The following is a 25,035-nucleotide window of genomic DNA, read 5'->3' as shown; positions in this document are numbered from 1 at the left end:
AGTGTTTTAAAGATAGCCAACTAAATTTAACTAAAGAAAAATAAATTAAGAAAGATACTTTTAAAAAATGAAAAATATATAATATAACCCCAAAGTTTTAAAAAAAAAGTATTTTTCAAATTATCAAATGATATGGTTATTATCTACAAATAAAAAGAAGGCTATAAGTTAATAGAGCATTTTATGACTGCTAATAGCATGTCTGAGGACAAAGAAGTCCTCTTAGAACAAATCATTTCTTCCATATTTCTGATGAGCAGTAGAAGCTAACTACCACATCCAAATAGGCACAGAAGAAGGATGTATGTTTAGCAATGTGGTATTTTAAGTTATAATAGTAATTATTTATTAAGTGCTTGCCTGTGCCAAGCACTGTGCTGAACATTTCCTCTCACTGTTATGTTTAATTCTCACAACACTGACAGGTAGTTAGTATAACCTCCATTTTGTGGATGAGGAAGCTAGGGCAGAATTGTAACACAAACCTAGTTCTGCTCAGACTCCAAAGCTTGAGCACTTAACCACTACATACTGTTTGCAGGTAGACATAACAATAACATCAGCTAATATAACAGGATGTCAAATGCAACTCTTCCTGTACTCTCTGAGTTTCAGCAAAGGTCTCCAAGGTCAAAATCAAAACAAGAGAAAGCAAATACCACCACATTCTAAAGAGAAGGGCAACACTTACAAAGTGGAATAGACAAAAACTGGTTATGCTGATATCAATTCACCCCTTCCCAGACTATATAAGAAGAGAATTACAATTCATTAGTTATGAGAACTGCAAGGGCCAATAGAGAGGACTTCTTTAAAGAAACTGGACTGTGTGTGTGTCCCTGCACAGGGGAAAGGAGGAAGGTATCTCCTGCCACCTCAAGCCAAGGGGCTGGAATTTCAAGACAACTATTTTGAGTACTTAATAAATATCCTCCAAAGTATAAGAGAGACAGGGACTGGTGTCAGATTCTCCTACCTGGGAAAGAAAAAAGAGCTAGCACGGCTAAATTCTAGAGATTTCTCAGATAAGCAGTCAAATGAAAAGTTTCGGCAGAAGGGTAAGTTTTACAAAATGCCACAATGTGGAGAATTTTATACAAAATTAACTTTAACAATAACATGAAATTTAAGACATTCAGTACATTAATGCAATGTCAGTAAGAATCTATATAATTAAATGAAGCTTATCTTTTTTTATCTAATTATCTTTCTAAAAGCCCTCTCACCTAAAGTTAGAAATAACTGCCCCAAATTAGAGCTTTTTAGTTTTACAAATACCTTTGAAATAACTTAGGGTTACCTACTTTTAAATCACAAATTCACTTGTCTAAATTCCTCTTGCATGACACTGGAAAATAAAAGCAGCAAAATTCTTACTTCCTAAAGTGTTCAAAGGTTGAAAAAATTCAAGAAAGTAAAAAGAAGCAATTTTTAAAGTTTTAAAAGTCATAAAGCAATACTACCTTTTAGAAATTATGAAAATAGAGGAAAGGAAAAAATTACCTATAAGCCTACCACCTTCAGCAAATCACTGGTATATTTTCTCCCTGTCTTTTTTCAAAACTATATTTTTATATAGTTGCAATTATAGCATATATTATTGTATCCAGCTTTTCTGGCATTATATAAAAAGATACAATTTTCAAGAAGTTAGAACTACAGACAACCATATCTGCTTCTCCCCAAAACAAACATTTATACCCACTGTTTAATACACCTTCCAGCTTCATTCTAAAGTTAAAAAGTCAGAAGACTGATTTCTCAAGTTTTCAAATCACATACCCAAATTATACATTAACTGGATGTTTTATCTTACTTGACAATACAAGAGCAACAAAAAATAAAACAGCATTTACATGATTATTAACCACATCTCATATTCTTCAAGTTACCATTTAAAACACATGGAATTGGAAAGTGGACGTGGCTCAACTGACAGAGTGTCCGTCTACCATATGGAGGTCCAGGGTTCAATCCCAGGGCCTCCTGACCCGTGTGGTGAGCTGGCCCACGCGCAGTGCTGCCACGCGCAAGGAGTGCTGTGCCACGCAGGGGCTTCCCCGCATAGGGGTGCCCCATGAGTAAGATGTGCGCCCTATAAGGAGAGCTGCCCTGTGTGAAAAAAGTACATCCCACCCAGGAGTGGTGCCACACACAGGGAAAGCTGATGCAGCAAGACGACGCAACAAAAAAGAGAAGCAGATTCTCAGTGCCGCCTGATAATGAAAGCAGACGCAGAAGAACACACAGCGAATGGACACAGAGAGCAGACAACAGGGGGGAAGGGAGAGAAATAAATAAACCTTTAAAAAATAAAACACATGGAATGGGGGAGAGGTGTAGTTCAAGTGGTTGAATGCCTGCCTCCCATGTACAAAGGCCTGGGTTCACTCCCCAGTACCTCCTAAAACCAAAATAAAACAAAACAAAAACACATGGAATGCTAGGTCTGCAATACAGTAACCCTTGAACCCAACAATATCACTTAGAAACAAAGTTGGGAAGTGGATTTGGCTCAACTGATAGTGTCCACCTACCATATGGGAGGTCCAGGGTTCAAGCCCAGAGCCTCCTGATCCATGTGGTGAGCTGACCCACACGCAGTGCTGATGTGCACAATGGGTGCCGTGCCACACAGAGGTGGCCCCCACAAAGAGGAGCCCCACGTGCAAGGAGTGTGCCCCACATGGACAGCTGCCTCATGCGAAAAAAGCACAGCCTGCCAAGGAGTGGTGCTGCACACATGGAGAGTTGATGCAGCAAGATGATGCAACAAAAAAGAGACTCAGTTTCCTAGTGCTGCTGGATAATGCAAGTGGACACAGAAGAATACACAGTGAATGGATGGACACAGAGAGCAGACAACGGGTGGGGGGGGAGAGAAATAAATAAAAAATTTAAAAATCTTAAAAAAAAAAAAAAGAAGCTCGATGGAAAAAAAGAAAAAAGAAGCAAAGTTATCTAAGATCAATAAATTATTATCAGCTCTTCCTGCCCTCTTCTGAACAATTTAGCACTAAAGCTATTAGGTAAAACAGAGTAAGGCAGGCATCCACGCCAGATGCTAAGGAGCCACACGGGCTAGAGCTAGGTGTATGTGTGTGGAGTGAGGAGGACGGCTCTGTAGGAGGGCTGCCCTACAGGAACTGTCAGGAACCAAAAGGCGAAGGAGGCATCCCCAAAAGATGGACAGTCCAGTAAGGGATATGAGAGCTCGAGCCAGGCATGGAGGGTGTCCAAGCAGACGGATGGCCTGGCATGGGCTGTCAGAGCCAGATCAGGGTGAGGAGAGCATCCAAGAAGGAGAGCAGACTAGAGCACAGTACTGGCAAGAGAACCATGGGCTGGATTTCAGTCCACGCCTTCCTCCTTGGCTGTCTGCCTTTGTGCTACGCACAGGCTACTCACTCAAGCACAGTACCCTGATTGAATACTAAGCAATATTAAAAAGAATGAGGTAGAGAACTGTGTGCAGATATGGAAAGATGGCCAAAACATAAGTGGGGGGAAAGCAAGGAGAAAAACAATGCTCTAGTATAATTCTTTTCCATAGATTTTCAAAAATGGATATACTGCACTTACACCTATACATACCTCACACATACCCTGCAATAATGTGAATTTGGATGTTACACATGTGACTTCTATCTTCTATCCAGTTCACTGTTCTCAAAAGTGGGGGTTGGTTAGAATTCTCCTCTTCTTCAAAGTGATGGAGAAGAGTGATTAGTAAATGACCATCCTGTGATGATTTGGATTCTCTTAGTTCAGTATATTGTCAGTTGAATTAGTAAAAGTTTCATTATCTTCACACTAGTATTTCTTACACCAACCTTATTTTTTAAATATTATTTCCTCATTAATCTTGTAATAAAATGACTCAATGTTTTATGGACCCTATTTATTTAAGTATGGCAGATACTCAAGATATTGCCAACAATAGTACCAGTGAAGAGACAGACCTGGGGACCAGGGGAGCAAATTTTTTACTCTTCATTTTATAACTTTTCATAATTCTTGAAATTTTTTTTACCAAGGGTAAATATTTCTTTGTTGTTGCTGTTGTTTATTGGTAAGAGATGATCTATTTGGATACTGGTATAAGAGGCCATTTTAATAGTATTCTTAACATTATTCTCTTTTAAATCAATGGTTTCTTAAAATTGCACATGCCAAAGGGAGACCAAGTATTATTAAGCAGCCACTCCTCATTGTCCCACTTCCCTGCCCCCGGCAACCATTATACTGCCTTCTATTTCTTGGATTTATCTATTCTGGATGCTTCTATAGTTGGAATCATGAATAAATGACCTTTTACGTCCATTCATATTTTCACTTACCTTAATGTTTTCAAGTTTCAAAAAAACTGTACATCCATTATGATGCAAAGCTATCACTTCCAGTAATGTACCTTAAGGAAATAATTGGACAAATTCACAAAAAGATATAAAAAACAATAGATTTAGAATATATTGCAAAATTGAAAATAACCTAAATTTCCAAAAGGAGACTATTAGATGTATTATGGTAATCCATACACTGAAATATGATGAAGTTATAAAAAAGATTATGGAGATGCATATTTACTGTTGTAGAAAAATATATAAGATCTGTTAAGTAAAATAAGAATTTTACACAAGAATGTGTGGTATGAGTTCATTTTAAAATCTGCATGAAGAAACAGGATTTAGAAGTGCATATTGGGAAGCAGACCTGGCCCAGTGGTTAGGGCGTCCGCCTACCACATGGGAAGTCCACGATTCAAACCCTGGGCCTCCTTGACCCGCGTGGAGCTGGCCCATGCTCAGTGCTGATGCACGCAAGGAGTGCCGTGCCACACAGTGGTGTCCCCGAGTAGGGGAGCCCCATGCGCAAGGAGTGCACCCCGTAAGGAGAGTCGCCCAGCGCGAAAGAAAGTGCAGCCTGCCCAGGAATGGCGCCGCACACATGGAGAGCTGACACAGCAAGATGATGCAACAAAAAGAAACACAGATTCCCGTGCTGCTGACAACAGAAGCGGAGAAAGAAAAACACACAGCAAATAGTCACAGAGAATAGACAAATGGGGTGGGGAGGGGGAAGGGGAGAGAAATAAATAAATAAAAATAAATCTTTAAAAAAAAAAGAAATGAATATGGATGTATGCCAAAATGGTAATAGTGAAAATTTCTGGGTAGTAGGACTATGGTTGAGTTTTCTTTTAGTTTTTCTGCATTTTTAAGTTTTTTCCAATAAACATAAGTTGCTTATATAAGTATTCCTTAAAAAGGTACTTCCTCATTTAAAGATTCACTAAATCATCAAATCAAATATGAGCACCCACTTCATATAAGGGAACAGTTGTTAAATTTTACTAAGCACTTTCTATATGACAGACATTTAAATGACATCTCAATTCTCATAGCACCTCTTTGGGGTACTACATCAGTTAGAATTAAGTTTGGGTACTTATAATTGAAAAATATAAAACAGCAGTGGCTTAAACAATATAGATGTTTATTCTCTTCCGCTTAAAAAAAAAAAAAAGACACAGAATGGGCAGTCTAGGGAGTTATTAGGTACCTAAACTGCGTTTCTGCTATGTTCTCCTCAACACATGGCGTCTATCTTCAGAGCCAGCCATTACATCCAAGGTTCCAGGAAGCAGAAAGGAGAAAAGGCAGCTCTATTTAAGCAGCTTTCCTACAAGTCCCATTCAACGTATCTGCTTTTTGCTGAGAGCTCACTGACCAGGACTTAGTCACTTACACAAGCTGCAAGTGAGGCTGGGAAATCTTGAATTATTTTATTCTACAATGTGCCCAGGTAAATCTGGGTTCTGTTACTTTGTAGAGAATGGATATCAGAGTAGGCAACTAAGCATCTCTACCATAGACTGGCAGGTATTATCCTCATCTGCAGACACTGGAAACAGAGATGTAGAGAGATGAAGTAACTTGCCCAAAGTCAAGCAACACTTTGTTAGGCAGCAGAGCCATAATTTGAAAGCAGTCTATATACCTATCACTACATATTCTGTGATCTATTAGAAAATTAAATAAATGAAAATAATATACTAAACACACTCACAGAACATATAAATATAGTAAAAGACAGTCTATTATTAAATGTGGCTTGACAAATGAGAAGGCATTTATAAAATATACAAGACTAAAAGAGGGTATTCCTGGGGAAGAAAACAAAAGTGACAAATATTTATGAACTACCAATTATGTGCCATGGGTTTTTGGAGGCACTGGAGCTTTACCAGTGAACAAAACTGATAAAAAGTTTTCCTTCCCCTGACGTTACTTACACTCGAGTGAGGGGAGAGGTTCAGTGAGCCAAAAGTTCCAGTGAGGGGAGAGAGATGAATGGAAAACTAAAGCTGAATATGGAGGATAGAAAATGCTGGTGTATGTATGAAGGGTGCTGCAATTTATGCAGGATGGTAAGGACTCTCTGATGAAGTGACATTTGAGCAGAGTCATGAAGGAAGTAAAGAAGCAAGACACAGGCAGATCAGGAAAGAATACATCTGACTAAAAGAAAAGAGCAAATGCCTTTAGGGCACATGCTTTGGCAAGTCTGAGGAATGGCAAGGGGGCCGGTGTGAGGAGTACAGTGAGCGAAGGAGAAGTAAATGTAGCAGGAAATGAGGTTAGAGCAACAGTGGGGGCTGGATCATACCGGACTATGGATTTTACTCTGACCAGGTAGTTTGGAGCAGATGAGTGAGTGGCATGACATGGCCTTGTTGTAGCAGAATCACTATGGCAGCTGGGTTAGGAAGGGCCTGCAGGGAAGCAAGAAAAATGGGAATCAGGTTAGGAGGCTATTTCTATCATTCAGGAAAAAGATAGTGATGGCTTGGACTAAACAGCAGCAATGGAGATAATCAGAAGTAATTGCATTCGGGATATGTGCCAAAAGGATTAATTGATGGGAATGTGACATGAAAATAATCATGGATGACTGTAAGAATTTTTTTAAAATCTCAGCAACTGGGTGAATAGCAGAATTGAGATGGGAAACACTGGGAAAAGAGCAGCTTGTTGGGTGGGGAAATGGGAAAGTTGAAAATCAGGAATTCTGTTTTGGACACTAGATTTGAGATGACAAAGAGACAAATGGCTATATAAATCTAGAATTCAAACTGGAGCCAGATATGTAAACCCAGGAGTCTTCATAAATGTTTTTTTACATTCATGGGACTAGTGAGATCACCTATAGAGCAAGTACAGACAAAAGCAAAAGAAGGGCTCTAAGACTCCCTCAGGTACCTCAATGTAAGAGGAACAGTGTTTGTTCATGGGCACAGAGGCATGCAAGAATACAGAATGAACAAGGTGACGGCCACATTCTACTGTGCCATAGTCAAGCCACACTGAATATTTCTCCCAGTCATAAAGAGACTACAGCTTGTTTTAGTTTATAATTCTTCTTTAGTCATACTGGTCCTCCTGCCTTATTTCCTTGACAAATTCATACTCTTCAAGACCCAGCTCAAACTGTAATCTCCTCATTCCAGATTTTCTACTCTGTCCTCAATTTATTTCCTCATCTATATTCTCTTCATAGGCTTTATATGCCTTTATTATAGCCCTTATCAACCTTTCAGATCAAATCAGTAGGATATGGTAATTAACTGAATATGAAAGAATGAGAAAAGGGAAGGAGTCAAACATGACATCCAAGTTTCTAGCTTGGGCAATGGAGATGATGATAATGCCACTCTCTGAGAAGGGAAAATAGGTGGAGAAGGAAGTTGGGAGGGGAAAAGTGACAATGAATTGAGTTTGTACAAGTTGAGTTTTGGGTGTCTCAGGGAAATCTAAATGAGTTGCCTAGCAAGCAACTGCATATAAAGGGCCACAGTTCAAGATGAGCAGTCTGGCCTTCAGCTGGGAGACATTATTTATCTGGGAGTCTATATACCAGAAGCTTCCAAACAATAGAATTTATCTCAAGGGATATTTTTAATATGTTTTCAAATCATTTCAGGATATTTTTCTGCCATTTTTAAGGAACTTAATATGTACAGCAAATTGTGACTTGAGAGAACTGACTACAAAACACATTTATGTTTTCAAAAGTAAATATTGTAAGATTTTTCCTGATTTCAGATCAATCCAGATGTTTTAATATAAAAATAAAACTCTTATAGTTTTCTACTGACACACGATATATATATTTAAATAAAGGTATTCTAAGTCCTGTGCGTTTTTGTCTTTTTAGTATAACATACAAAAAGCATATAAAGTTCACTAATCTTAAGCGAATGGCTCAAAGAATATTTTACTCATGTATACACCTATGTAAATGCCACACAGCACCCCAGAAGGTTCTTTCATGTCCTCTCCTAGTCAATAACCATGCCCTCAGAGGGAATCACTCCTTTAATCACTATCACCATGGATAAGTCTTGCCTGTTCTTGAATTTCATTTAAGTTAAATCAGAGAGTAGGTCCTCTTCTGCTTATAGTTTCTTTTGTTTGACATATTAATAATATCTGTAAGATGTATTAATGTTATTGTATATATCGGTAGTTCTTTCTTCTTTGTTGCTGTAGAATATGTGATGCACCCATGTTTACTTATCCATTCTCCTCTTGATGGGTATATGAACTGTTTCCAGTTTTTGCCTATCATTAAGAAAGATATTACAAACATTCTTATACATGTCTTTGACAGACATAATCACTCATTTCTCTTGGATAGAAGTGCTGGGTTACAGAATTGTTGCTTAACTTTAGTATACACTACCAAAGAGTTTTTAAAAGGGGTTGTACCAATTCACATTCTTATCAGCAATATATGAAAGCTCTAGTCATTCCTCAATCTCACCAACACTCGGTATTGTTAATCTTTTTAATTTTTGTCATTCTAAGTAGCATCTCACAGTGGTTTCCATGGAAACTTTTAAAACCCATTTATTTCTTACCCTTTTAAGTCTGTATATCATACTTGATTTTTAAAATGACTTTTCAGATATTCAATTATATGAATTCCAAAAAACATTGGTAACCCCGAACAGGTCAGTTCTAGGACATTCTAGGTCAGTACTCTTCTATCATTGATGGTAATTTAAGTCATTAAAATAGATAAAATTGGCCAGGGAATATGCAGAATAAAGATAGAACTGCAGGAACAGATGTGGCTCAGGTAGTTGGGTGCCTGCCTCCTACATGAGAGGTCTTGGGTTCAGTTCCTAGTGCCTCTTAAAGAAGAAACAAAGAGACAACAAGCAGACAACGAGCAAAAACGAGTAGACAACAAACAGATGAGGGAGCTATCTGGAGGGAGGGGGGAATTTTATATATATATATATATATATTTTTTTTTTTTTTAAAGAGAGAACTGCATCTGCATCCTAGCATACAATAGGCACAGGGAAAGGATCCTGCAAAGACAGACATGCCCAGAAAGATGGGAAAATATGAAGTGTGTGGAATCATGCGATCAAAGGAAGAGAACCTTTTAGGAAGTGATCAACAGTGAGAGATACATTGCCAAACCTTCAAGTAAGATAAAGACTGCCTGTTGGTCATTAGGACCTGGGCAAGAGCAGTTTTGATGATGGGGAAAGACTGAAGGGAGAGCACCATGAACTGAAAACCGAACAGAAGAAGAAGAAATGGAAACACCAATTGTAGGCAACCCTTTCAGGGAGTTTATCCAGGTGGGCAAAGGGACACATAGAACAGTAGCTGGAGGGGAATATGGGGTCCTAGAAAGCTTTGCTTCCACAATTTTTTAAAGATAGAACAGAACTAAGATCATTTAAACACTGATGGAAAGTAGTAGAGGGAAGAAAGAAGGTAAAGAGCAAATAGCCTAAGAGGGAGAAAGAAAATGGACTCCAATTAGAGATGGAGGGATTAGCATTCAACAGGACGGCTCTTCCACTGGAACAGAGGGAAGGAGGAAAGGAATATAAGAATGAAGACAGAATTGTAGGTCTGCGGCCTGTACATTGACTGGCTTCCCTCTGGATGGCTTCTACTTTCTTTTTGGAAAGAACAGGCATGGTTATCTGCTAAGACTGAAGTGAGAGAAGGAAAAGTTAAAGGTCTAGGTTGAGTAAAGAAGGCTTAAAATTGGCACTGTGGAGGGAAAACATAGTTTCCATGAGAGGAGAGTAAAAAAAGGGAAAAAAAAGGCAAACCTTTGAGAACATTCATCATGATTAGAAGCCACAGATGAGAAGAAAAGAGAGAATCAGAAAAAGGAGGGGATGGGGGGCAAGTCAAAACCAGGATATTGTGGCTCAAAGATATCATGCTAGGAAAAAGTTCTGAAAAGAAAAGAAAGATACAGGTAAGGAGAATAAAGACTGAGAAATGGTCCTTGTATTGATAACAGAGCTTTAAAGAATGGTTTCTGAAAGATCTGAGGACAGATAATAGCAGAACCATAGGCAGAAAACAAGTGTGAAAATGGAGAAGTCATGAATACAGAATTTATTCAAAAGTCTAACTGTAAAAGGGATAACAAAAAACAGAAGGAGGAAGCAACTTCAAACCAAGCATTTTAATGTCGGAAAAAACCTGTATCTTTGAAACAGAAGCAAAAATAAACTAAACAATAATGAGGGATATAATAAATATGTGGAAGAGAAGAGGGGAAAGTTACTTAGCTAGGGCTTCCACAGGGGTCTGAGAAAGATAACTTCTTCTGGAACTGGAAGAAAAGGTGAGAGGATATGTATATAATAAAGAACAAGAAGAAGTCAGTTGAACCTGCTCATAATCTGACCTCTATCTATAAAAATAAAAAAAATTAAAAAAATGTTAAGACTTGGAGAATAAGCCTGGCTATTTAAGAATAAAATTCATAAGAGCTTTTGAACAATGAACTGGGTAGTTAATAGGAAATTATTGGTAGGACACTCAGTTGAGGTTGAATAGTAAGACAGATAGAAGGTCTAGTCTTCAGGGTTCTTAATCTCCCTCCAGAATATGGGCACAAGATTGGAAAAAGTAAAATTGGGACCAAAGATAGGAAAATGATGTTTCTTGGTGTGTATGACAGATCATTAGAGCCAAAAGGAACTAGTGATATGATGAGAACAAAATTGAAGTCTAGGGCATTGAAGGAAGGAGAGGGATATTAGTAGGGAGAAATTGAGTTTGAGGGAAGCAATAAACACAAGGAAAAGAGGAACACATAATATTAAAATGTGGAGGAGATAGAATGAGCAATCATAACAATTTTTCTGGGGAGAAATGGAAAATCAAAGAGGGAAGTGGATTTGGCCCAATGGATAGAGCGTCCGCTTACCACATGGGAGGTGCAAGATTCAAACCCCGGGCCTCCATGACCCGTGTGATGAGCTGGCCCACGCACAGTGCTGATGTGCGCAAGGAGTGACATACCACACAGGGGTGTCCCCGTGTAGGGGAGCCCCATGAGCAATGAGTGCACCCCGTAAGGAGAGCTGCCCAGCGTGAAAAAAGCACAGCCTGCCCAGGAATGGTGCCATACACATGGATGATGCAATAAAAAGAGACACAGATTCTGGGTGCCACTGACAAGAATACAAGCAGACACAGAAGAGAAGAAGAACATACAGCAAATGGACACAGACAGCATGGGAGCGGAGGGGGCCGGGGAAGACAAGAGAAACAAATAAAAAATAAATCTTAAAAAAAAAATAAAGAACATCAAAGAGGGGTCATCTAAGGGTAGTTACAGCAGTAGAGTATTTTGATGTGGCTGTACATAATATACACACATACACATATACAAACACAATCCCTAAGGGTCTTGAGCCTGACTAGTGGGAGAGAAGCACTACCTATTCAATCAAATCAACCTTTTCTTACAATATAGGCCAACATTTCTTGAGCTTTTTTTTTTTTAAAGATTCATTTTATTTTCCCCTCTCCCCCCCATTGCCCCAATCATCTGCTCTCTGCATCCATTCACTGTGTGTTCTTCTGTGTCTGCTTGTATTCTCATTAGGCGACTCCAGGAACCAATCCCAGGACCTTCAGGAGTGGGAGAGAGGTGATTACTCTCTTGCACCACCTCAACTCCCTGTTTTGCTACATCTTTTTATTTTCTCTCCCATGTCTCTTGCTGTGTCATCTTGCTGCGCCAGCTCTCCACATCAGTCAGCACTCCTGTGCAGGGCAGCATTCCCATGTGGGCCGACACTCTGCGTGGGCCAGCTCGCTGCATGGGCCAGTTTGCCCTTACCAGGAGGCTGTAGACATCAAACCCTGGACCTCCTATGTGGTAGATGGAAGCCCAATTGGTTGAGCCACATCCATTTCCCATGTTTCTTGAACTTTTTGGACCAAAATTCATGGTAAGAAATACAATGACATCACAAGTCCTCCACCCCACAACTAAAACAGAAATTTTACAAAACAATAACCCTCTTTACTACATGTGATAAATAGCAATGTTTTAAAAAGTATTATTTCATCATTATTTAAATACATTTAAAATTCCAAGATAAGTAATATAAAAATTTAAATTAGAAAAGATTCAATTTAATACATTGGGTGAGCTTTCCTGTTCATAAATTCATTCCAGTCTTGAAAATACATGGACAATGTCTGTGCTTATCAGGGTCATTGTTAAGTCTGTTTTATTCATTTGCTTTAATTGGGTCAGGGTCAAAAACCCTAGTTCAAACAGTAAGTTGCTGAATGATAAAAAACAGTACAGTTTTTTAAAATTAGCAATGCAAATTATTTAATCTTCTTTAAGATTATGAAAATGATGTCATTCTTCAGAGTTAAATTATAAAGACTCAAGCTGCAATAATTCATTTTCTTCTTGGAGCACACACTGAGCTTAATTATTGAATACATGCACTGAAAAGAAAATGGATCTTCAGCTGAATGTTTTTCTTTAATGTTTCAAATTTCTCTTCTGGAAAATAAAAATTAAAAGTTTGAGACAGAGAAGTGAGATGTAACAATATCCCTACATCTTATTTTGTTCAAATTTTCATTGATAATGCTCTCTTTGAGATAACAGCAACAATATTTGAAAGATACAGCGGCTAGCAGAAAGGTCTTGCTGGTCATAAAGTCTTTTGGAACCCTTAGACAGATAGTTTCAAATATAGTTCACTAGGGATTGAAAAAAAATCAGTTACATATGCAAATTTTGTTATTTGGAAAATATTTTCCAAATGACACTGTATTCCAACAAGAAAAATTCTGGATTCACTCCCTCTACTTAGCTAACACACTCTGATATGACATAGTAAGTAGGTACAGTTAGCTCCAAAATATGAATAATATATTTTTAAAACTTGGCTACTCAGCAAACTTCCTTTAATAAAATTAACAATTCTCACTGTTTTTTCAATATAGCCATGAGACTGAGAGGGATTTCTACACATACCAAAACTTTGTGACATGTAAAACAGTAATTTCCATCAGTTGTCCTAAGAACAAATGGAAGAGAGCACCCCACAGCAGGTTGCCCAGCCTCTTGTTTCCACTCTATGAAAAGCTTCAAGGAGATCAGTGATCCCACAGCCCTGCATGTTCAGAAGAAAGCAGAAAGATACACACAACTCTCAGCTACATTGCTGTGAATACTGTCTATTTCCCTCTCTTTACCTCCCTCTCTTGGGGTTTGGAAGACCGCTTTGAGGATATAATGAATAAAATATAAGCAGGAGGGAAGTGGACATGGCTCAACTGGTACAGCGTCCGCCTACCATATGGGAGGGTCCAGGGTTCAAATCCAGGGCCTCCTGACCCATGTGGTGAACTGGCCCATGCGCAGAGCTGCTGTGTGCAAGGAGTGCTGGGCCACGCAGGGGTGTCCCCCGCGTAGGAGAGCCCCATGTGCAAGAAGTGTGCCCTGCAGAAAAAAGGTACAGCCCACCCAGAAGTGGTGCCACACACACGGAGAGCTGACACAGCAAGATGACCCAACAAAAAAGAGATGCAGTTTCCTGGTGCTGCTCAGGATGCAAGAAGACACAGTGAATGGACACAGAGAACAGACAATGGGGGGGGGCGGAAAGAGAAAATTAATAAAAATACATCTTTAAAAAATTTTATATATAAGCAAAAGCCTTGAAAAAGAAGCACTATTATTATTAGCAGCCTCAGGCAATGCTTAAAATAACTCCTCTACGATTTCTAATCATATTTTCTATTCTATTATTTATATATATTTTTAATTTTTTCCCATTTTTAACTCAAAAGGATCAACAATTCACTTTTTTAAACTCCGTAAATACACATTCTTGGTTAATTTTGAAGAACAGAGGAAATCCTGCTTATTAATTGACATCTTGCTCCCACTAGACAAACTAAAAGCATACTACAACTTAAAATATCACTGGTCAATCAACATGGATTGTAAAATCCAGACTATAACCACATTATAAATGTTAGCTCATTAATGTCCCATAATGACACAGAATAAAAATACGTCATTGGGGAAACGGACTTAGCCCAGTGGTTAGGGAGTCCGTCTACCACATGGGAGGTCCGCGGTTCAAACCCCGGGCCTCCTTGACCCGTGTGGAGCTGGCCCATGCGCAGTGCTGATGCGTGCAAGGAGTGCCCTGCCACGCAGGGGCATCCCCCGCGTAGGGGAGCCCCACGTGCAAGGAGTGTGCCCCGTAAGGAGAGCGGCCCAGCGTGAAAGAAAGTGCAGCCTGCCCAGGAATGGCGCCGCCCACACTTCCCGGGCCGCTGACGACAACAGAAGCAGACAAAGAAACAAGACGCAGCAAATAGACACAGAGAACGGACAACCAGGGGTTGGGGGGAATTAAATAAATAAATAAATCTTAAAAAAAAAAAAATACATCATCGCTAAGAGTTAAAGTTTTTAATTTTCAAAAATTAGAAACTGATATCAAAATTTAAAAATTAAAAACTAGTATCAAAAATCATAATCACAACATCCATGCATTCTAGAGGAACACTTTTTTTCAAGTGCTATGCAGATATTTTTATCTTATGCTCTGGACTTCAACTATATTCATTTCCTAGATGCTAAAACAAATACCCTATAATGGATTGGCTTAACAAAAGGAATTGATTGGCTCCCGGTTTCAGAGGCTAGAAGGCTTGCTGAAATGGCAGTGGCAGTTGCTATCTTTTGCCTGGCTGGCAATCCTAGGGTTCCTTGGCTTTTCTGTTCCCCGGCAATGTACACGGCAGTATCTTCTCCTTTCTCTTCCAGACTTCCAGCTTTTGGTTGCCCCATGGCTTCTTTTTTGTGTGTCAAATTTCCTTTGCTTATAAGGACTTTAATCATACTGGATTTAGGGCCATCCTTATTCAGTTTGGGCATACCTTAACTAATAATATCTTCAAAGGTTCTGGTTATAAATATTCACACCCACAAGACCAGAAGTTGGGACCAGAAACATGTCTTTGGTGGGGGACATGATTTAATCCCTAACAACAACGAAATAAGAAAATAATGAAACTTTCTCAGGAATATTCTTAAAATAAATAGGAACTTGAGATAACTTTATCTTTTTTTGTCTCTGAAAATATTTGAAAGAGTTTACCAAAAAGTCCAGTATGCCATATTCCCAAGAATCTTTTTATTAAAAAAATTTTTAACTTTCATTTGCGACATATTTACAAATAGATGGAGTCTGTCATTTTAATTGGACTTTTCACATTTGATAAAACCATATTTTAAATAATTTTCATTAAAAGTCATACTATTTCACAAGTCACCACTTTCCTCAACTATCGAACATGCCTCTGGATTTTTGTTCTACTTCATGCTTTATTTTTCTAATAATGAAAAAAACCAATAAATTTTAAGGGCAAATTTACGTAGTTGGATTCAAAAGTTACAATCATCATGAACTCTTTAAACATCACACCTGAAAAATGTACTGACTTCAAAACTAAAACTCAGTTGAACATCTCACCAATTTTGCCAGCAGCAGATAAAATTCTCTCACACTTTGCTTGATTGCAAATTATGTTAATATAAATTAACTGTACAATGATGACCACTGCATAATGTTCATGATCAAATTGACCATCACTGTAATTCACATAATTTTCCTCTTTTTTCCTGTATTATCCCTTACAGTTAAAATAGGGGCATGGGGGAGAAATGGATGTGGCTCAAGCAATTGAGTACCTGCCTCCCACATGGGAGGTCCCGGATTCAGGTGTCTCCTAGAAAAGACAAACACATACACACACACAAAAGAAGACAAACAACAATGGGCAGACAACAAGCAAAAACAATAAGCAGACAATGAGCCAAAAAACAAGTAAACAATGAGCAGACAAGTGAAAACAAAACAAGCAAGGAGCAGAGGAGCACCCACCTCCCACATGGGAGGTTCCTGGTGCCTCCTAAAGAAAAACCGAGCAGACAACAAGTACAAACAATTAGCAAACAGATGAGGGAGCTATATGGGGGTGGGGGGGAATAGAGGCTAAGGTAAAGGGAATTTTCAGGAAATAGTGCTGTGGAGAAGGCTGTATCATTTCCTCCCAGCAGGCCTTATCATTATCAACCTTAATAGATCCTTATTTAATCAGAATATAAAGGAGTACAGATAAATATTTAAATACAAACATGCTTTAGATTCCTAAGTAACTAATATAAACAGATCCTAAACAGCTGACTGGTTTTTTTTTTTTAATTGCAATAGAAAAATAAAGAAGATAAAAAGCAAATCTCTTTTAAGTAGTAGCAAGAATAACACACATATAGAAATACAAATACACCAATCTGTCCTAAATTTTTAATTATTCAGGCAGAAAAATATCCATATATAAGCCATTTCCATGAATTCAAACTTCAAGGGAAAACTAATAATAATTTCCCTGTAAAACCTCTGTTGGAAATATTTACCATGACTATGAAAAGCTCATAAAAATATAAGTATTATTATCCTTATAATGTATAATCCATTAGTACAAATGGATTAATATTACCCAATCTGAATGCTACAAATCCTATTTACAGGCTGCTAACCCGAGAATTAGAGGGAGAATAATAACCTTGGATTTTTCTCCTCAAAAAAAAAAAAAAAAAAAAAAATAGGGAGTGCAAGAGAAATACCTGGGATAGCTAGATGTGGTAAGTTAGTAAGTCCTTTAAATTCCCTTCTCTTATCTGACCATCATTTACATAATCCTTCTATCTTATAACCTACTATAATGCCTGTGAAGAAAAGTTCATGTTTTCTTTTCCTTAGGATAGAAATTATTCATTTAATACAGAGAAGAAAAAGTCAAGGCTCCCATCCTGTCCAACCCTCTGGTAAGCAAACTCCTCCAGGATTTGGTCTTTTACTTCATGGAGGTTTCAATGTTTCCGCTTTCCTTGAGGCAAAGAGATCATTGCTTTACTGGTCCAGTAAGGAGTCTATTTGTAAACATAATTTCAACTCTGACCATGTACAAGAATAACAATAAAGGGAATATTTTCCTATATGAGAAATGAAGGATAAATGAAAATGTTTTCAGATGTTTTAGAAAAGTACTAGAGCCTAATAAAACAGACCAATACACATCAAATCTGCAATATTAATGCACATCTAACTACAAACTTTTTTCTTCCAAAATTGAAACTTAGCCTAATAATAACTATTGCCTAAAAGTTACTCAAATGTGGACTCTTTCAACATATAAACACATTACCTTCCCCTAGACATGGGACATGATTCCCGGGGATGAGCCTCCCTGGGACCATGGGATTAATATGAAGCACCAATCAGTGATGCATTTGGAAAAAGACCTTGACCAAAAAGGGGAAATATCAAATACAAAAGATTTTTTATGGCTAAGAGATTTCAAAATGAGTCATTCCAGAGGTTACACTCATGCATGTCTGTGGCAGATCTCATTAACTGCCACTGTGAACAAAGCTTCAAACAGAGGTGCCCCTGAGGGCTCTAGTGCCATTTGGACACTACAGGCAAGGATACAACCTCTTGAAATCAACACACTGTCAGAGGGCCTTACCTTGGAATATAAGACAACCTATTTCCCCAATGTAAGAGTTAAGACTCATTTATAATTTCCCTACACATGATTCTTCTACCTTATTATTTGAGCCTATAATTAGCACTATACCCATTAAATCTATGTCCCAGAAACTTAAATCTTCAGTCCATTCATAAGCCAGTAGAGCCCTGAATCTCAGCAGAGTTGGGACCAATATCTATTTTCTTTTTTATTTTTTTAAATGGATTTTTCCCTTTACTTTATTTGTTTGTTTGTTTATTTTATTTCTCTCCCCTCCTCCCCCCACCCCGGTTGTCTGTTCTCTGTGTTTATTTGCTGCGTCTTCTTTGTCCACTTCTGTTGTTGTGAACGGCACAGGAATCTGTGTTTCTTTTTGTTGCGGGATCTTCTTGTGTCAGCTCTCCATGTGTGTGGCACCATTCCTGGACAGGCTGCACTTTCTTTCACGCTGGGTGGCTGTCCTTAAGGGGCGCACTCCTTGTGCGTGGGGCTCCCCTATGTGGCAGACACCCCCGTGTGGCATGGCACTCCTTGCGCGCATCAGCACTGCACATTGGCCAGCTCCACACGAGTCAAGGAGGCCCGGGGTTTGAACCGTGGACCTCCCATGTGGTAGACGGATGCCCTAACCACTGGGCCAAGTCCGCCACCTCTTTATTTCTTTTAAATGTTACATTCAAAAAATATGAGGTCCCCATATATTCCCCACCCCCCTATCCCACTCTTCCCACATCAACAACCTCTTCCATCATCGTGGCACATTCACTGCACCTGGTGAATACATTTTGGAGCACTGCAGCACCACATGGACAGTGATCTACATTGTAGTCTACACTCTCCCCCAGTCCACCCAGTGGGCCATGGCAGGACACACAAGGTCCAACATCTGTCCCTGCAGCACCACCCAGGACAACTCCAAATCCTGAAAATGCCCCAACATCATATCTCTTCTTCCCTCTCCCTACTATTAGCAGCTATGGTGGCCACTTTCTTCACATCAATACTACAATTTCTTCCCTTACTAATCACAATAGTTTCCCAGCAGAACACCACTAAGTCCACTCTAATCCATACTCTATTCCTCCATCCTGTGGACCCTGGGATGGTTATATCCACTCCCCCTCTATATCGAGAGGGGGCTTAGATTCCACATGGATGATGGATGCAATTCTCCTGCTTGCAATTGTAGGCACTCTTGGCTCTTACTTTCTAATTCATCAGACTTACTCAGGACAACTAACAAAATGATGATGATGGACAACTTCCATCCCCTCCCAAAAAAGCAAAACAGCTCCTTCCATCTGCCCCTTACAATCAAGACCCCTTTCAATCTAAGACAAAGCAGGCATCACCACCCCAAAACCCTCAAGGTTGAAGAATAAACAAACTTAAGGGGAATGTAACCATGGACAAAGCAAACTTATTAATATTGTAGTAATGGAAGAACATACAACATCGATATAAAGATAGTGGTTACTGGAGGTTCTGAGGGGAGGGGGACAGATTAATAGTTCAAATATAGGGCATGTTTAGGGCATTGGAATTAAATGTAAACCACAATGGACCTTGGTTATAGAAATACTTTAATATTTATTCATCAATTGTAACAAATGTACCACACAACTGTAAGATGTTACTACCAGGGGAAGATGTGTGGGGGGGGAAGGAAGCATTAATACTTTCGATGTAACTTTTCTGTAATCTAAAACCTCTTCAAAAATAGTTTACTATATTTTAAACTAGAAATGTACTAGAATTTAGAAACAGGACATTTAACTTTGAAGAACCATGATTTTTTAAAAATTGAACTTAAAATTCCAAGTACCTCTAAAAACGTGCATTAGGACCAGGTTGGCAAACCATGGCCTACAGGCCAAATCAGGCCCAGCATGTTTCTTTATGGTCTGTGAGCTAAGAGTGGTTTTTATATTTTTTAATGCTTGGGGGGAAAATTAAAGAATAATAATATTTCATCATATGAAAATTATATAAAATTCAAATTTCAGCATCTATAAATAAAGTTTTAGTGGAACACAGACATGTTCATTAAGTATTGTCTATGGCTGCTTTTTGGGGAGAATTCAGTATTTGCAACAGAGACAATATGGCCCACAAACCTGAAAATATTCACTATTTGGCCTTTTACAGAAAAAAGTTTGCCAACCTCTGCCTTTTAATAATACTACAAATGGGGGGGGGATTTTTCTAAAAATCAATTTTAATGATACATATTAATAAAGCATAGACTCCATCCAAATTATACAATCAATGGTATTTGGTATAATCACATAAGTTGTACATACATGAAGAAAACTTTTGAAACTCCTGTTTTGAAAATGTCCCAGTGACAGTTTGAAGTTATTTTATAAGTCCCAAAAAGAAAAAGAGTATGTTTTTCAACTAATCCATTCCTGTGGGTGTGGTGCCCTCTTGATTGGACTTGATCAACAAGGCATGACACAGGTTGGGTTTCTTCTGCCTTCTTGCTGGGCCTTATACAAATGGAGACACACAGAGAAAGGAAGCCACCATTTTTGACCTGCCCTTTGAGAGAGGACTCACATGGATTGCTGGCAGCCAAAGCTTAAGCACAAAGCCCCCAAAGGGCTGGGTCCACAGAGCAGCTTAAGGCTGAGGAGAGGAGCCACATGCTTGATAGCTCCTAGCTATTCAGGAGGAAAGCAGAGCAGCTGAGATTGAGGAGGCCCAGAAAGAGACAAGCCCTATGCCTAGTTGCCCACAACAGAGCTCCGGGAGATGGTAGATTCTGGAGGGAAAGCGAGGACGTCAGCAGAGACTGGAAGCCACCTTGCTTCGCCACAAGGCAGGACTCCAGGATCACCAGTAGCTGACTTCGGTGAGAAAGCACTTCCGCTGACGGCTTGATTTGAACCTTTCATAACCTCTGAACTGTAAGCTTTTACCCCAAATAAATCCCCTTTATGAAAGCCAGACCATTTCTGGTACTTTGCATCGGCAGCCCTTTGGCAAACCAAGACACCCCCAAAGCCATACGTAACACATTCTTCTGAATAGCCTCAGTGGTGGCAAGTCTTCATTCTTTGGAGATGAACATGAATTTTGGAAATGGCTAAACGATTTGGAGCTAAGACTGAATAAAGGTGGTCATCAAGAAGAATCAATCAGCAAGCATCTACTGATAATCTAAAAGCATGGGAGACAAAGATTTTTTGTTTAAAAAGCACTGTCACTGAACTTTTACCAGTCTTCAGGAAGAAAGCATCACTTTGATGATGCCTTGATTTGGACTTTCTTTTAGCCTCAAAGCCATTAGCAAATAAATTCTCATTGTTAAACCCAACCCATTTTCATGATATTTGTTTGAGCAGCCTAGGAAACCAAAACAACATGCCATAAAAATATAGAGTACGAGAAGGAAAAGTAATTCTTTAATAAAGTTAGAAGATCTACTTTCTTGTGTGGCTATAAATTTGCTATCAAGTCTTTTACAAAGAGGAACTCCAATAATACTTTGGGCAATACAATTTTAGAATAAGTGAGTGGTTCCAAAATGAAATTTAAGAAAAAATGACTCATTTGAATGTAAAAGCTGTTTAACCTTTAATTAAAAAGTTTATAATCACAGTTTATAAGACACATTTGGCAAAACAAAAACAAAAATTAAAGAGAGCCCTTCTACTCACACAAAGCTAATCTTTGGCCCTCTTCCTTCTAATTCTATACGCTCTCCCTGAACAACTTTATCTGCTCCTATGGTTTCTATTACCACTTACTGGCTAACTGAAATCTGAATGTCCAATCTTGGCCTTGTTTCTGGGCTTCTGAACCCTCTTGACATCTCCACACAAATGTTCCAAGGATACCTGAAACTCAACATGTTCAAAATTAAAATGGGTATCTTCTTCCCACATTAAAAAATAAATTCTTCTAATCTCATAGTTTCCTGAAGCTAATTATGTTTTACTTCTTTGTTCATCCTTGATAGCCTGTCAGAGTTTTTGTTTTGTTTTGTTTTGGTGTTTTTTTTTAGAAGGTACCAGGGATTGAGCCTGGGACCTCATTCATGGGAAGGAAGTCTCAACCACAGAGCTACACCCACTCCGCCATCAGCTTTCAAGCCCTGTAAATTCTACATCTTCATCTGTCCTCTCCCCTCCATCCCAATTACTATTTTCTACTTTGGGCACTTTACCTCTCTCATATGGACTATTTCAATAACAAGAGCCTCTTAGCTTATTCCCTTTATCTTTTGCCCGCCCCCCCCAATCTAGCCCACAAGCCATGCCACCAGACATGCTATCTTTCTTAATTACTGAGAATCCTTCATTGACTCTTCATTGTTTGTAGAATCAAGTCCAAAATTCTTAGCATGATACAAGAAGCTCTTCACACCTAGTGCCAGCATACTCTTCCCCCCTCTTCTTCTGAATTAAAAGTTTTTACTTACCTCACTCTGTATCTTGTTTTATAATATATCCTATACTTCAAAGTATTAAATGTGCCTTCAAACACCACATTCTATAGAGAAAGATTTGGCAAACTGGACTGATTACACACTACATTTTCTAAAAGTAGGGAACTGAAATCCCACACTTATATTATTCCTTTTAGTAATTACAATGACCTTACTGTAATCAGCAACCAAACTTTGCAATTTTCTTTTCTAGTTTATCTCCACGTATTGTCTCCTTGGCCCAACCACCCATCTCTATACACCCTGATCAATAGTGACAAGATATCTTTCAAACATACCACATACTTTCACAGCTTTTCATCCATATCTTCTGTTCCCTTTCCCAACTCAGCAAACTCCTATTAATTCTTCAAAGCACAATTCAAATATGGTATCTTTTCTGTAATCCCCCTCCTAACCACATGTGGGGAATTATTTTCCCTCATCAGTGTTCCCACTAAACCCTATCTATATCTCTGTTATAGTTCATTTCATACTATATTATACTGATTTATTCAGGTCTGAATATAAACTTCCTGAAGGCAGGGAAGCATATTCTTTTCTTGAATCTAGCATTTAACTGAAGGATTTACGATCTGAGAACAGATTTTTTGTCAAGATAATGCCATAACTGTAGTTACTGAGGGACTGAGAATGTAATAACAAAAAGAAACTCCACATCATTCACCAGAGAAAAAATGCTTTCACACACAATGTATAATTAAATTCAACATGCCTTCACCTACATCCTGCAATACCAGTTTCTTTCTCTCTTTCCCTTTCTTTTTGAAGAAGTTCTTTACAGATTTCTTTCTTCCATTCCCACCGGATTTTGTTCATATCTTTCTCACAAAATTTGAAAATTATTATAGCAGAGGTTAAAAGCAGGGTCTTTGGAGTCAGATTATTTGGTTTGAATCAAACAGCTACCTCCGCTGTTTGATCATGAGCAAGTTACATCAAACCCTCTATGCCTCTCGATGAGATCATCATAATAACGTTCCTCGTGTTGTTGGGAGAATTAAATAAGATAATACAAGAATTTAGAACAGTGCCTGGCAAGAACAGGTCCCAATAAATGCTACTTGATGCTGTTACCATCATCAGTTTTTAAAAAAACAGCTTTCTCTGAACTTTTGCCCATTTGGTAGTGTGCAATCACCTAGGTGAAAGGAATATGTCCTGATCATATATTACGAACTGTAATTGCTAAAACTTTGCCTTGGAATATAAAAGATGCTCAATAAATATTGAGAATTTAAGTTCATGCAAATTTAAAGCTTCAAGCTGCCAAGGTTAGCAAATTATAAACAGCACAATTTGTAGATGGAGTATATGTTCAAAACTGCTGTTTTAAGTTAATTTCAAAAAAACCCATCTTCCACTGAACTGTTGAAATATTTTTAAGCAAAACTTTTAAAGCCCCACGAAAATTATGTTCACTATGAACTTTCCCTCTAAATCCTCCATTTAATTTGATCTTGGTGTCCAGTAATCTAAAATTCTTGCCTAAAAAACTTACTATAGACTTGTAAAAGTAATATAATTTCCAAGTTGAGAAAACTGCTTATTGTTACATCAGAAAAATTAGTATTCTTCCTAAGTCTACTGCCACATTTAACACACAAGCACACACAAAGAATGAAAGGACAAGAGACACAATTACTACATTTCCTGATTTCTGCCTGGCAAACTACCTCAAAAACACTCCTCCAAGTAACTCCAGTAAAAGTAGCTGGTTATAAACAGCTCTTCCCCTTTTTATTTCGCATCATTCCCCCAAAGCCCCCTCATACATACCCATAATACAGAATGCAAATATTTATAATCAAGGCTATAAAATATAGCTATACATTAATTTTATTGTGGACTTAAATTTTCCTGTAAGCCCCTCAACGTAAAAAACACAAACGAAAGTCCTGATTTGAAATAATAACTCCCAGCTTACTTCACTAGGTATCTTAAACTTCAAGTATTTACCTAAGGAAAAGAGGTAGATTTGATTGCTACCAAACTTTACGGTAAATGATTACGTAACTGTGCTTCAAAGTGGTTTTGTGAAAAGAGAGCTCAAACTGAATTCCACAACAAACAGATTTAAGATATTTATCTAAATCATTGTAAGTGATCAATCACTAGCTTTAGGGTCAGGGCTTACGGAGGGCCTACTATGTGCTATTCACTCAGTAGTTGCTGAGTAAATTATAGAATTTGCACGCTGCAGATGGATGGTCAAATAATTTGCAACATGTGTAGAATACTTCCACTCTTCTCATTTGACCCCCAGAACACCCACCGGCGTGAGCATCCCAGTTTTAAAACTAAGGAAGCAGAGTCCCAGAAAAGTGAAGTAATTTGACCCAAGTTGTCACATCTGGTGTGTGGGTCCTGGCCAAGACTCCCGTCTTTTGAGTCATAATCGAATCATCTTCTGCTGTACTGGTTACTCAAACGTTTTTTTTTAGGTGTTCCACTGTCATATTTTTTAAAATAAACCCTACTGGACTTTCAGTATTGTGTCAAGCGTCTGTTAAGAACCAAAGCACAAGAAGGCAAAAGCAGAGTTTTAAGCGCCGGGTCTCGGCCGGTCGACGTTCGGCTTCCCCGGCTCCCCCCGGCAGGAGCTGAGTTTCCTCTCGGATGCGGTTCGCTCCCGGGACCGCCGGCGCCGCC

The 25,035-nt window shown here is 38.6% G+C and overlaps 1 protein-coding gene across 6 annotated transcripts in view; it reads right to left on the bottom strand.

The window, feature by feature from the left end:
* DENND2C (DENN domain containing 2C) overlaps positions 1-25,035 on the bottom strand; it is a 104,548-nt gene that overhangs the window by 78,400 nt on the left and 1,113 nt on the right. For 2 of the 6 annotated variants that reach the window (XM_058303007.1, XM_058303009.1), the window contains exon 2: positions 6,670-6,775. The exons of 3 other annotated variants lie outside the window; for them this stretch is intronic. The gene's annotated coding sequence lies outside the window, so the exon portion shown is untranslated. The remainder of the gene's footprint in view (positions 1-6,669; positions 6,776-25,035) is intronic. One more of the 6 variants, XM_058303004.2, reaches the window with a different exon arrangement.

This window comes from Dasypus novemcinctus, chromosome 9 (assembly GCF_030445035.2).
Source record: "Dasypus novemcinctus isolate mDasNov1 chromosome 9, mDasNov1.1.hap2, whole genome shotgun sequence".
Classification (NCBI taxonomy): domain Eukaryota; kingdom Metazoa; phylum Chordata; class Mammalia; order Cingulata; family Dasypodidae; genus Dasypus; species Dasypus novemcinctus.
The sequence above is the reverse complement of the archived record's forward strand: the minus strand, read 5'-3'. Positions and strand labels throughout refer to the sequence as shown.